This window comes from Coenobita brevimanus, chromosome 57, assembly GCF_032717465.1.
Source record: "Coenobita brevimanus isolate Jiangsu-jjx chromosome 57, ASM3271746v2, whole genome shotgun sequence".
Classification (NCBI taxonomy): Eukaryota; Metazoa; Arthropoda; class Malacostraca; order Decapoda; family Coenobitidae; genus Coenobita; species Coenobita brevimanus.
The window spans coordinates 30,123,082-30,136,658 of NC_137010.1; the positions used below are offsets into that span (position 1 = coordinate 30,123,082).

At 40.2% G+C, this 13,577-nt stretch overlaps 1 protein-coding gene across 1 annotated transcript in view; it reads right to left on the bottom strand.

Moving 5' to 3' along the window:
• The window catches only part of l(2)gl (LLGL domain-containing protein l(2)gl), a 443,338-nt gene that overhangs the window by 159,315 nt on the left and 270,446 nt on the right, over positions 1-13,577 (bottom strand). The window lies entirely within an intron of this gene.

The window sequence follows — 13,577 nt, forward strand, 5'->3', positions numbered from 1 at the left end:
CAGCAAAACAGTGTTTTTTTTTTCAAATTCCATACATCTCATGTGCTGACAAGGCATGTCTTCATGCAGTGGTACTGATATAACTGGGCAGTTATACTATCCGGTTATATTGGTGTCCTTCAACTCCCTGTCCCTTAAAAGGAGGACGGTGGATAGCAGGAGTGGCATAAAATCAAGCCAGTCATCCACTATGTTCATGTTCTGAAGAGCATGATACCACAGCAACAACAGTACACAGCTCAGCTATAATGATTTATGAGTTACAGTGCCTTCTACAGTCACAGATCCCACAAGTAATGGCGATATTCCAGAGATTCAAACACCCTTAGCTGAGCACCTTGCTGTACCATATTTAACTCTGTACAAGAAAACTCCAGTAAAAGACAATCTGATAAATGATGTTTTGCACCTGCAATAATTAAAAACAAGGAAACTTGCCCAAATTACAATGAAAGTTTGTCCCACATTTGAGACAACTGGAAAAATATATATTTCCAGCAGAGTAAAATCTCTTACTGAAGTAAATCCCACCATATAGCTAATAATGCACCACTGTGACCAGACAGGCGAGTGAAAATGTGTCAAAATACTGTGGCTGGCAGTGTAGTAGGTCCTTTGAATGCATCAGCTACTATGGTAATGGTGTGCCTCACAATGACCAGCCCCTCACATGCCAAAAACTCTGAAATGTACTGTAGTAATGTTTTATGCAATCCACTCTCATTCACATCCATGATGAAGATAAGAATCTGATTCAAATGGTGTGATAATTCTGAATATACTGAAGTGCTGATAAATTACTTTTGGGTAAATTTAGCTAAAATAACATGAAGAGCTGCTAGTACTTATGAGAAATGTCATTTATAAGGACAGAAACTGGGGTCAGGAATGGTTATTATGAAAATTTCACATTTGCATCATTCATCATCATCATTCATTCATCATTCAATCCCATACTGTCCAATGAGGAGCATAGGAGCCAAGGACTAGGCAAGTTGGTCCTGACATTTAAGATGAGAGTAACTAGCCACACTCATCCCTGAGTGGCATTACGTGAGCAATAAACCCCAACCATCCCTTGGATATGAACCCTCACCAGCTCAATCCGATTGGAGCGCTGTAATTACCCACTAAACCACCAGGTGCCAAAATTTGGTTATATGGTTACCACCCAGCATAGTAATTGGTTTCTTGGTGTACAGGAAACAATTTGGCTTGTCACTCAGTGTAGAGTCACCCACAGGCAGAAGGAAGAGGAAAGAATGAAGAAAAGAGAGACAGAAGAAGGAGTGTAAAATCACAAGAAGGCAGAAGGACAAGGAAAGAATGAAGGAAAGAAAGACAGGAGATGGAAGGAAAGGATGATGAGGAGAGGAAAGGGCAGACACCTGAGAGCAGCAATACATCGAGTGAGTGGACGGTGAGCGCCCCACCTACCACCATAAACTGCACAGATAAAAATTTATGGTTAAGAATGTTGCCTCATCAGCAATGAGAAGTATGTGAGAAAAAGGTCATACGGTTCATGATACTGCGGTGGTTTGGTGGTCTAATTAACAGTGACAAAGGAGGTTTCACTGAATATCTTTTAATAAACTGAGAGCAATTCTATTACCAATGTTGCTTTCATGCCTTTCTGTGGGGGTTATGCAGTTTGCTGCAGAGTGTCAAGAGGTGGGCCAGAATGCATCCCTCTGCTTTCTTAAGAATTTCATGAGGAAAACTGCTTCAATATACAGTAGATGATTCAAAATATGATGAATCTCAGGGGTATGCCTCCTCAGTATACATTATACATCTTTCTGGCTTTTGATCGTCTGGCATAAATCTAATTTCCAAACTGCCCTCTTGTGATTTCTATCGTTCTATCTGTGCCTAAATCTCTAGCTTCCTTTCTGGCCATTCTTTAGCTGCTGCTTGTAGACAGTCACCATTCTTCTCCCAGAGCTATCAACAGTGATGTTCCTCAGGGCTTTGTCCTATCACCAACTCTCTTCCTTCTATTTATCAATGATCTAAGGTGTACATCTAACCCTATTCATTCATATGCAAATGACTCCATCTTTCACCTTTCCATTCACTTCTCGTGGTATCCATCACAGGCTATGGCACATCTAATGTCTGACTTGGTTCATATCTCTCATTGGGGTAAAAGTAACCTTGTTTATAATGTATAAAACACTCAGTTCTTATATCTTTCAATCCAACAAAATCTTCTGCAGGAATACAGTAAAACCTCGATATAATGGACTTCAATAGACCGGAATTCGCTTTTATCAGACTTCAGGAGCTACCGGACTAAACTCCTATATATCAGAAAAAGTCTGATAAAGCCAGAAGCAGTCCAGACTGCCTGACCATTTCAGCTGTGTTCACCACAATAAGGTAAATAAGATATGTTTATCAGTGTACAGTACAGTATTATTATATATATTATACCATTTGATTAATGTAGTGAAGTTATAACACAGTAAACTCTCGCAATAGTAGTCAAAACAGTTTAAAAACCGTTCATGTGATCTGGACTAATGTCTGATATATCAGAAAAAGTCCGGATTAGCAGGGGGAAGTCCAGATGTGGCTTTTATCGGAATTTCTCATTTTTCGGAATGGTTTGGGCCCCAATTAGTCCATTATAGTGAGGACTTACTGTATCCTCAAATTTTTAACAATATCCAACTCAATCCTGCATCATCTTTAAACATACTCTCATGTGAAGGAGGCTCCCCACATAGAGCTCTTTTCAACAAGGTGGAGTCTCTTTATCTCTCCTCTCTTACTGGCTCCCTTCAACCTCTGTCTCTTTGCTGCACTGTTGCATCTTTATCTCTTGTTTATCGTTATGTTAATGGTCACTGTTCCTCTGAACTGTCTCTTTGCATCCCTTCACCACTGTGGTGTCTGCATAACGTCCAACTAGCAACAAATTCCCATCCCTTTTCTGTCCAGCTCTCTAATGCAAGAGTTAACCATTACTCTCAGTCCTTCATGTATGCAACAGGACAACTCATAATCTGCCTCCCTCTGTCTGTATTTCCTACTGCCCATGAACTCCAGTCCTTCATATGCAGTATGTCCTGGCATCTCAAAAGGAGCAGATCTTGAATTTGGCTCTCTGTTTTCTTGTTTTTGTTTTTTCTTGGAGGGAGCAATCTTGTGGCCTTCTGGCCTTCAGTTCCTTCTTCCTTTGATTTAAAAAAAAAAATAATAATAATATTCCTGTACCTAAAACAATACAATGCATAGCTTATGATAGGTTTAAGATAACAGAAGTATTTAACCATAGTGATTACTATGAACAATAACTATTTAAAACTAAGAAGTTAGTAACAACACCCCAAACTTTGCTAAATTAAAACTAGATCATTATCTAATAGCTATGTAAACATTATATTGTAATTACAGTATTTGCACTGGAATAAGGTAACATCAAAGATAGCCATGAATACCAGCACAATCCTACTTCAATATAACAGGGAAATGATAATGGAAAATAGTAGTGCACACTCTGGATGGTGGGAATACAGTAACTGGCATATGGCAAAACCAGTACTGCAGTAAGCAATGACAAGAAACTAATGACAAAAATGTGACAATACAATTAGTGTCTACTTTAAAGCTATTTTTGAGTCAAGTTTCTGATGAATTATAATGACACACTTTAATGTGGAATTCCCAAAGATTCAATTATTCACTGAGTTGCTCTGATGTCAGAAATGATTTTTAAATATTAATCCCTTGATCATAAACCACAAGCACATGAAGTATATCCTTATGTTTCCTTATACTGTGTAGCTCTTAATCCTGAACCCCAAGGCACATTCACAGATGTATGTACTTTTCTTTTAATTTTTCCATATTTTTCAACTTTATCATACCGCTGCTCCTGTGTCATCCCAATCATGGCTGACTTGACCAGTAATAATAATAATAATAATAATAATAATCTGGCCTTTTGTTTCTCAATAGTGGCAGTTCTTCCTTAGGGAATTCACTAGCGCTCGACATCCATACATTATTTTTTTACAAGTACAAGAATTGTGACATTTCTTGTATATAATACAAGCTACATCATATATATTCATGAAAGTGGCAATAATTAAACCCTATAATCATCCGTCATAGTACCTCTCTCAAGGTCATACCATTTTGAAAAAAGAAAGGGTTTCAGCTGTCTCTTAAAGGATTCAACAGTAGCGAGTTGTCATATGGACAATGGCAATCTGTTATATAATCTAGGGGCTCTATACACAAAAGAACGATCAGAGAAAGATGACTGGTGGATGGCTCCTGGCTCATCAAGATGCAAAGAATCATCTTCACTGCGTAACATCACCGGGCGTGCTGATGGGAGTTTTAACAATTCAGCAAGATACTTCGGTTCACCAAACTTAAGAACATTAAATGTAATAAGACACAGTTTAAATTCAATTCTAGCCTTTACTGGTAACCAATGCAACTCAATCAGAAACGGGGTAGTTGAGGTTCTCAGGGGGAGACCAAAGATAAGCCGTGCTGCCCAGTTCAACACAGACTGAACTTTTGTTAGTATATTATATGGAAGACCAACCCACAGTGAATTACAATAATCAACACGAGACAAGACCACTGCATGGACCAATGTTAAGAGGCACCGTCTATTCAGGAATTTTCTCACAGAGTACAGATTTCTGATATGCAAGTTACACCCTCTCACAATCTGATTAATATGTTCTTTGTAATTTAACTTAGAATTAAAATAAACATCCAGATTTCAAACAGAACTGACTGGGTGAAGCTGTGACATGCCAATGTTCAACGCCAGGGCATTGTCAGTGTTATCACCCCTTCTGTTTCCTCTGATGATGATCTCAGTTTTACCATCATTCAGCTTAAGTTTCCTCTTAGCCATCCAAATCTTAATATCAGACATTAGAGGTTCAAACTTTGTCTTAGTATCGTTGATATTTGACATCTTAACATAGAGCTGGGTGTCATCAGCATAAAAATGATAGGACACATCATGAGCATCAAGTAGAGACGATAAACTACTTGTGCAGATAGTAAATAGAATTGGACCCAAAACTGATCCTTGAGGGACTTCAAATAGAAGGGGGGCAGAATCAGAGCTAGTGTAATCAACAACCACTCTCTGAGATCTGTCCGATATACGACTTAAGGAGCACGAGGACACTATCACGAACGCCATAAAAATACAGATCGTCCAACAATAGTTTATGATCTACTGTATCAAAAGCTGCAGACAGATCCAACAGAACTAAGAGAGACGACATCCCACTAGAAGTGTTTGCCACCAAGTCACTCTGAATCCTTGTTAGTGCAGTTTCAGTTGAATGGTATTTTCTGTATGCTGATTGAACAACAGCAACAACTCTGTTGTGTTCCAGTAGAGGTACGAGTTGATCATGTATGGCCTGCTCAATAATCTTGGATAAAAAAAGACAGGTTAGAGATGGGACGATAATTTGTCATGCTCTCGACATCAAGGCCAGGTTTCTTAATTAGGGGCCTAAGCAATGCACGTTTCTCAGACTGCACAAAATTACTTTCTAAGAAGCATCTATTTATTATGTTGCAGATAAAGTCTGCAGCGTGCCCATACACATCAAGCAGCTGTGACATGTTACATGGATCGAGTGAGCAAAATGTTTTATAAAGTTCTCTGATATAACATTTGACTTTGTCTACATCCAGCGGATGAAATGTTGAAAGCAAATGATCCCTGGTGCACCGTGGCTGGAAGTCAACTGAGTACGCTTCACTAGGAGAACTGCTGTCTAAATCACTTCTAATGCGAAATATCTTACTTGTAAAAAATGAAGCAAAACCAGAAGCCAATTGGGCATCAGATGCAGAAGCGGGTTTAACAGTTACATTCCTCCGGCCAACCAAATTGTTCACAACTGCAGACAGTATTTTTTGATCACCACCACATGAATCAACTTTATTTTGATAATACCTAGCCTTTAGGGCTTTTACAGTGTGAACAACTGCTCTTCTCGCAAAAACATAATGCAAACGAGTTATTTCAGTCCGCTGCAAGCGCCATTCACGTTCTGCCCTTCTACGTTGTCTACGCAAAGAATTAATGGATGGACCATACCACGGAGAATCATCACGTACAGTGATTGTTTTTTCAACCTCAGGACAATAATGGTCAAAAACTGACCTAAGCTAGTTGTTGTAAATATCAACCAACTCATCAGAAGAAAGACCGGAAGAATCAATGGAGTTTAAATGTTGATCAATTTCAAGACACATCAACTGGCGGTCAACATTCCTGTAATTTCTGAACCTGATGACCTTTTTATATGAAGGGGATTTTGGGACATGAAAACTAAGAGTGATCAGAGCATGATCAGAGATGAGGGGGTCAAATGAGTCAACCCCCACATCTGATACACGCCTGCAACCAACACGGGACAAGACCAAATCAAGGACATATCCTGAGACATGAGTTGGATTACTCACATGATTGAAAAAAATTTTCTGGGTGATCAACTCAAGGAATTCTGAAGAAAATGGTTTTGACTCTGAACTGTCAACCCAATAATTGAAATCACCACAAACAAGAAGTCCTCCAGGCTTAAGAGAAAACCCTTCAAGAAACTGCCCAAACTCCTCCATAAAACCCCGATCTCTGCCCGGATGACCTGGCCGATAGACAATTGCAATTCTAATGGTATTCTGATAGAAATTAATTAATACTTCCATAAATTCAAACAAAGGTGGGGTCAGGTCTGAGTCAATGAGAGAAACGTTTGCAAGTGCTGCCGAGTAGATGAGTGCTACACCTCCTCCTGGATAGTCAGCAGCAGGCCTGGGAATACTAATTATAGAATGTGTCTTAGGCAAAGTATTACAAATAATTTCGATATCAGACTCATACAACCAGGTTTCAGTCAAGCAAAAAAATGTCAAGCTCATGCTGATTTAGAGTTTCATTAATATAGTCTATCTTATTTCGGATAGAATGAATATTTAAAAGACCCATCCTTAACTGGTTCAAGAGGGACATAGTCAGTTTTTTGAATGGTCAAAATTGGTGTTTTCAATCAATCTATTCCTATGAGAAATCATAATTGGACAGTCTCTACTTGATGCAAAATGGGCAACCGACTGTGAATTTGAATTAGCATCTTGATGTCTTAAAGAAGAGCAGTTGATGCATTTGGGAGAATTTCTGTTACTACAATCCTTACATTTATGGGTTCCAGCACAAAAGATGCATTTAGGTTCATCATTTTTCCTAGAACATCTCTCAAATGTATGACCAAAGCCTTGACAGTGATGACACTGTGTAACCCAGAATCTATAGAATGCGCGGCATCTTGTAAGATCCACATAAATGTAATTGCCCTGCTCTACAATGGAGGATCTCACCTCTGGTGACATCTTCAAGACCGCAGGTTTGGTGTCATTCCTTGTTCTTGTGAAGAGAAGGTTGAGGGTACAACTTCGATCAACGAGCATCTTAATTTTATTGTTTTTTCTCAGAATGTTTGGGATGATGTCAGAGTCACCCAAAGAAGAGGAAAGGCCTGTTACGGTCATTTTAGACAACATTTTCTTTGGCTCTGATATGCAAAAAGTGCCCTCAGAGCCAAAATGATCACTCAGCATCCCAGTTGCCTCACCTTTGGCCTCAGCTGATGGAAACTTCATTACCAACCCACCAGACTTGGTCTTAAGACAGCTATCAACCGGTGCCGAGTTAAGTAAACGTCTGATGTCTTCTGGTCCCATCTGATTTGTCAGGGCATCAGCACTGCTCTTTGGTTTCACAATCAGTACATGCTGACTATGAATGACTTTTATCTGGCCATGAGCACTGATCTCAACCAAACCCCCTGGCAGATCCTTCCCTTCCCCCACGAGAGACCCGCGAACAGCATCCGCAAATGACTTGGCCTGATCTTGCGTGACTGCCATGGGTGATGAGACCTTGGTCTCTAGTGACTCCAGTCTATTTGAAATGTCTCTAATTGCCTGAAAGATTGGCCCAATAACTTTATCTTCAAACTCCTTCTTGGTACTACTTTCTCCACCAGCCAAGACCTCGTCCACTGGTACAACACATTGGCTACACAGCCAGCGAAAGCCCAGCTGATGGCTTTTCTTCATAAATGGATAGTCGCCTGTGTCCAAATTTTCACAAGCTATATGAACCCACACACTGCAGTAGACGTACTTCAGTGCCTGTGCACTTTTTGCTACAGACCTACTGCAGCAAGGGCACTGGTGTTGTTTGCTCATGATAAAGTAGAACAAAAAACAAAATACAATGACAACAACAGCAGCAAAAAGTATATACAATACTACCCGGGATAAACCTGGGTAGCGCCGCCCCCGTTTGTGTCACCCTAATTTAGGAGAAAAAAGAAAACTGAAATAAAACACATAGAACAGAAATGGAAAAAAAACAGAGTGTCTGCGAGGTCACCATGAGCAGATGGGGTACGACTTGACTACCCTTCTAGGAAAGGTAACCCAAACTGAGGTGCCGCAAAAGTGCTGAGATGGTATTGACAACTTTTCCCAATTCGAGTTTTATAGCAGCAGCATATACGTCACTTAGGCAAGACCTCATTGGTTACAATACTGCCACTGCGCAAAGCAACAACGGTAGCCTGAATTGCTTCCATTAAGTCTCAGAGACCATCTGAGTGCAATACTTGTACTTTTTGTTGAAAAGTGGCCAAAAGTAACAATATTTTACCTTGTCACCCAGAGCAAGACATCACAAGCTATAGAAGTGTTCTTGGTGCTTACTCACAGATGAAAGAATTTTTTGAATACATTTTTTTTTTTTTTTTTTTTTTTTTTTACTAACAATGAGCAAATCTGTCCTTGGTTTAGGAACTGGCCTGCACACATACATGCAGCAGACATTAATGAACCCAATATGTACAGAAATACAACAATGACAATAAAATACCCTAATACAAATGCACAAGTAACAGAGAAGAGAGATACTGTACTGTACAGGATAATAGGGAACAAGTCAGAATATGCGAATGAATATACTGTACTTTTGTTATAAAAATTCCTGTTGCCTCCCATGCTTCTGTCTCCATGGCCACTGAAAATCAGTCAGGTGGCTCTGGAGCAGCCGAGATATGGTCACAAATCCGTCAGCAGTGTAGGCTGCTGTGGATTCATTGGACTGATTGGCAAAGTCTCTGGGGAGAAAGAAGCAGGAGGGGTGTTTAATCAACCCAACAGTATACAGCAGTTTGTCACTTAGCATATAAGAAAATACAGTGGCCCTTTCTACAGCAGATGCTCGATATAACGAACGCTGATGTAGCAGATGCCCGAAATAACGTGTTTTTTTTTTTTTTTTTTGTCCAATTTCACGGAAAACTTGCATTAAATCAAGCACAATTCTGTTAAGGAAATTCCATACACAATACAGGTATACCCCAGTTTAACGATGCAACTGGTTAGGTAAAAACCCATCATTAGGCAGGGTATCGTATATCGGGGTAGTTTTAACATGTAAAGTAACGGGATGCGTTGAAACCTTGGGTTTCCCCACCAACCAAGTCCAAAACCCACCCGAATGAGCACAATAAACAAGTTTAAAGCCAATCTAAATGGCCTAACAGCTGTAAAAGAAGCTAACCTGATCCTAACACCTGTAAATAACTCACTAAAGCCAACAAATAAAATCTGAAAATTGTCAAATGTAAGTCTGAAGAAAATCAAACTTAGTAGCCTGTACCCCAAAATGACAATGTTCACCCCACCTATGGCTAAAACACATTAATCTAAGTCTAAAAACTGTTTATAAATCAACCTAAACACACAATTTTAGTCTAAAATATCATTAACAATTGGTAAAAAATCAAAATCCATTGTTAAATTGGGGTTTGGCCATCGTTAGGTGGGGTATGGTGGCATTTCAACCCCCATCCTTAAGCCGGGGTATCGCATCTAAGGGTACTGTATATCGGGGTATTAATGTAATGCATTTCTGGGGGTATTACTTATGGGTTCAGACTGTTGTGTGTTGTATACAGAGTTAACATAATTTGCTAGGTCTGGGTTGCCTTGAAAGACAGCAGAAAACAGGTTGAAATACCACAAAATTTTCCTTTACTGTATACTGAGCCTTGGTTACGAAACTCAATTTATTGGAAAATTTGAGATATCGGAATGGGGGTTGGCTGAATTAGTTCGTTAAAGTGAGCACCTACTGTATTTGTGGAGGTTACAGAGGACACACCCTCAAATGCAATTCGTCACTCGGCATATATAAAAATACAGTGGTCCCTTTATATTTGTGGAGTGGTAGGTGGTGGCGATCATCATCCACTCACTTAAATATAGTGCTGCCTACTTCTTCTTTCACCTTTATCATTCTTTTTCTGTGTCTACCCTCCCTTCCTCTTATTTCACCCATCTTTCCCGTCCCTTTTTATTACTCTTCCTTCCTTTTCAGGTGACTTTACACTGAGTGAAAATCCTCATGGTTTCCTGTAATGCTCGGTGGTAACCATATAACCAATCCATACATGTTCTCTATGTGTCAACAAGTAGGTTGGCGGAGCGTTAGAAAGACTACTCAAAGACAAACAGCCACCCCTTACAGGATCATGGCATCTGGCTATAGATAAATAGATAGACATGGGCTTACATAACAGACACACCCTCAAATGGCAAAATCTATAAATGATTGGTAGCCCCTCTTCCTCTGGAAACAAGGTAACTGCAGTTATAACTTAGTAATGAGACTGACTAAGTGCCCTCTGCATAGTCCTAAAACATCATCAGATATTAGAATCTGAAGCATGTATTTAAAGTGTATTTTGAGATGATATACCAACACGAGTTGTTAATCCACCTCAAAATACACCTTAACCCCTCCGTGGCCAAAGGCCCAGAATTTTCAGTGCACGCCAGGCCGACGCCGGGGCCATTTGAAGTTTCGAAAATTGATTTTTTTTTTTCTTGCCATATTGAAGAGAAAGTTCCGATGCACCTAACAGTGCAAATCCCAGCTCCCTAAACCCATTTCATTGCTTGCAATGGAGCGCGGAAGTTGCAGAAATATCAGCAACAGATATCTGCCGCCCAGGGGTGCTGCCGCAACGCAACTGGGCAGGTGTTATTTTTGTTTTTACCTCCCAAAACAATGCAAATGTGCTGAAATGTTGTGCATATATGAGATATGATGATATCGAATGATTTCAGTACATAATCTGTTAGGAATGGCTGGAAAATAAGTTGTTATGAATACTTTTTCATTTTTTTTATATAAAATATGTTTATGGTAGTTTCGGGTTATTTTTTACGTTATCGTTGTGCCCATGCTTGGAAAAGGGAGCGAAAGAGTTGAATTTTTGGTCCTAAATGAGAAACCTGAACGTCCTCTAAGGTTAGACTCGGCCAAAGGAGAATAAAGTGGAGGGTCAGATCCGATTAGCAATAGGGAAGTTGAGTTGCATTTTTGAGCTCCTACACCACGAGCATGGCTAAAAATAGAACTGTAATGCAGTTTCAGACCTAAGAATAAGTCTAATTATTACGAATACAGATACAATGCAGAAATAAATAAGTTTACAGACGAGGGAAAACATAATTTTTCCGTAATGACATGTTCATCTTTCTCTATCATTTTATATTGATCTTTCTCAATTTACCTTCTTATTTTTGCAACATAAAATGCTGTCTTGTAAACAGGGTGGTTGTGTGTGTTTTGCAAGGGAGGAAATAGATCGCATTTTCTGGGTCAAGATAATGGGTGCAACTATGTTTTTAGGCATGGCCACGAGCCAAAAAATCGTACATCCACTCATCACAACAGCAGGTGGTGACCTGACAGATGATATGTGAGAGGGTGAAGTCAAGGTCAATATCATGTCCCAGATTTTCGTTCACTTCCCGCCAAACCATTACAGCAAACCTGAGCCAATAGGTAAAGATACCAAGACAAAAATGTACTTTTCACATATTATCATGTCTATTTTTTATATGTGCCTATATTACTTCATAATCGTAAATAGGTGGTTGTGTGTGTTTTGTGAGAGGACAAAGATGACACGTTCTGCATGGGTCGAGATAATGGGTGTAGTTGTGCTTATTTAGGCATGGCCAGCAGCAAAAAAATTGGAAATCCACTTATCACAGCAGCAGGCTCTGAACTGTTTGATGAGGTGTATGGAAATGTAGTGTAGGTCAGTGTGAAGACGTTCAGAACGTTCGTTCACTTCCCAAAAATTTTTGCAGTTTTTTATAGGCCGCGCTCAAACATTGCCAGCGGCCATTTATCGGCTAAACGTCATTCGACGCCGGCGGCCATGGAGGGGTTAAGTATGTACAGTGGGACTGCACAGTGCACGAGTGGATGGGCGGTCCATGGCTTCGCGCACTGTGAATTCGCATACTGTAAATACAAAATCTCATGGGAAAAATAACATAAGGGCAGGACCCCCCCAAACCTTGCTATTCTTTTAACCTTAGAGATATAATAAAGGGAAAGTTTTTAAGACATATACTACAGATATAGCTAAAATAACAAAAATATGGTCAGTCACCTTTAAAACAGTAGACGACAGACATGATGAACTTAAACAGCAGGGGTTCTAAGATGCGGCAACACACTTAAGAGTCACGAGTGCCCCCGCCGCACCATGCGTGTTTAACAGTTGCCAATATTGTATTATTCCAAGTTTTGATGAAGAAATGCAGCAACAGTCATTATGATGGAGGTTGAGGGTATGCCAGGTGGAGCAGGTAAGTCAGGTAGGGCTGTGGAGGTGGAGGGGGAGGCAGCTGGTGAGTCAGGTGGGGCAGTGGAAGGTGGAGGGGATGGCAGCTGACGAGTCAGGGTAGGTGACGAGGGGAGGATCCCCATCTCCTCCTCACTACTGCTCACATTTTGGCACTTTCCTTCATCTCTTCTTGTTTGTTTCATTCCTCATCTTGTTATGGACATATTTTCAGTATAACAATTTGGCATTCGTGAAATAACCGTTATTCAAGTGAATCCAAACATTACTATAGAAACTGGGTATCTAGTCTAACTTCCCATTATTGCAAAAAACATTACTGTCGAAGTCGTTATTGGGAAAGATTGTACTGTAGTCTCCTCTTGAGCACCTTCCCCACAAGCCTCTGTCTCAATGGGCATGTCGTGCAGGGGAGGGGGGTCGCCCAGTCTGGGAAAATAGCGGTTTTTGGCCTACTCCTTGCTTCTACCCCATGTTTTGTGGGCTAAACTCACGCATTCAAAGTTTTATGGTTATGATTTTTGGGCACTCGTGTACTATGCCTTCGCGCACTGTGATCATGCATACTGTGTGAGCCCACTGTATAGCAGACCCTTGTCATAATGGACTACAGTAATCTCTCAATTATCCGTCGTCAAAATATCCAGCTCAATTTTATATCTGGCGCTTTTGCTCGGCTCTATTAAAATAATATCCAACGAAATTAGGCAATATCCAGCTCAGAAACGGGAAGCAACTGGCAGTAGCATGCACTTTTTGGCAGTGATGTGTAACATCCGGCTCAGACACAGGACCCAGTCAGTGCGCAGGCAGACCTTGCAACATGCCGGCCAATCACAG